Source organism: Montipora foliosa, chromosome 8, assembly GCF_036669935.1.
Source record: "Montipora foliosa isolate CH-2021 chromosome 8, ASM3666993v2, whole genome shotgun sequence".
Classification (NCBI taxonomy): domain Eukaryota; kingdom Metazoa; phylum Cnidaria; class Anthozoa; order Scleractinia; family Acroporidae; genus Montipora; species Montipora foliosa.
Window position 1 is genome coordinate 6,165,853 of NC_090876.1, and position 1,869 is coordinate 6,167,721.

Genomic DNA, 1,869 nt, shown 5'->3' on the forward strand with positions numbered 1-1,869 from the left:
AATCCCATCCAACGTTGCTGCGCGGTTGACCAGGAAGTACTGGGTACCAAATTTCGTCATTTCATCACAATCCCCCCCCCCCCTCCCTCCACCCTTATTTGCCACCATTTGTTACTATTCGTCACTATTCGTCCACTATTCGCGACCATTCGCCACTATTCGCACTATTCGCACTATTCGCACTATTCGTGACTATTCGCTGTTCGGTATTCGCGACTATTCGCTATTCGCTATTCGGGTTTTCCAGACACCCCTTCGCTTGGGTCTTGAATCATCGCTGCCGCGAAATCCTGAGTACCCTCTGGGTTGTCCGAGTTATGGTGATTCCTCTTAAAATGGAGATTAAAAACAACCACCAAATATGGTTGGCACCTGGGGACAAGAATGCTCATGAACCTACTCAGATCAATTCATCTATTGATTAATAAAAAACCAATCAGTTACAAGTCAGTGCATGGCCAGTTCCAATATACTTGGGGTTTCAAATAAAATGCTTGGTTAACTATTAACAACTATATTTGATGGACTTCGCCAGGGGCCTGGGAATTTATTGAGGCCACTGTTTTCTGGGGGCATGGCATTTAATCATGCAAAGAAAAAAAAATAGGTATGAAAAGTTAAGAGAATCATCAATTAATTGTCAGTTTTTTTGTTTGTTTTCCAAGTGTGGCTTGAAGATCACTGAAATAATGAGTACAATATTTGACATTAATAATACATCTCATGCTTTAAAGTAAAGTATTTTGCAGCCTTCAAAATTAATCAATGTAGAAGAAGAAGGTAAGACTACAACATAGCTCAGGACTATGCCCTTACTTGAGCCATAATTCAGGGATACTGGCTTGATCAATTAGTTGTACCAAAGCCTTAAATTTGGCCACATACTAAGTGAGTACATGTACTGGTACATAAATAGTCTGCACCATCCGAACTCAATTATATTTCAAGTGTGGATGATCAAGAATAAGAGTATGTGAATATGCCAAAAGACAGTTCAACTTACATGAATGGAGGGAATGAAATGGGTAATATTACTGTAAAGAACATTAAATTTTGCAAATTAAACATTTCAACTTAATTTACCTATATGGAAATAAGGCCAAGAAGTAGAAGTTCAAAGTACATTGCACAAACTGTAAGTGTTGTAAATATAATTGTCCAGCAAATGTACATTTAACTTATTATCACATAAATGTGTAAAAAATACAAATTAAAGTGAAACCATATCATTTGTTTTTCAACACTTGAAGTAAATTTGCTCAAAATAATTCTTTGTCCTCATTCATTTCTTCCATCATCTTGACTTTTTTGTTTTCACTTCTTCTTTTTCCTCTTGGTATTCCTGGAGAAATGTGAGCATCTCTGATGCAGACGACCTGCTTTTGAGTTTCTTTGCTGGCCTTTCTCTGGGGGTCTTCTTTTGGGGTGTTTCAGTTGAGTAATCACCATCAGCAAAACTATCACTTTCCACACCTCCATTATGAGGATTCAAGGGTATAGGTAGGCCTTCCAGCTGCATTCATTCCAATGCAATCAGCCATCTCAGAGTAGTACTTCCACTTCTTGTGGCTACTTCCACTTTTGTTGTTATGATCTGTAACTTCTTTGAGTTTGGCTTCCAGGTTAGCCCACTTTCTTGCACACTGATCTGCAGATACTCTGAGATGTGACTTTGAGTTGAAACTTGTTGCAGTTTTTTGAAACACCTCTTTTTTGGTTGTTTTACCATTGCCGAATAATCCTTTATGATCTTTCCAGCAACAGATAAGAAGATTTATCTGTCTCTCCTCCCATCTGTCCAACTTGAGATCCATCGATGATGATGACTATGATCCTATTTAATATTGAAGAAGAAAAGTCGACCAACAG

The 1,869-nt window shown here is 38.1% G+C and overlaps 1 pseudogene; it reads right to left on the reverse strand.

Moving 5' to 3' along the window:
* Positions 1-1,226: 1,226 nt before the first annotated feature.
* The window catches only part of LOC137968211 (uncharacterized), a 1,515-nt pseudogene continuing 872 nt past the window's right edge, over positions 1,227-1,869 (reverse strand).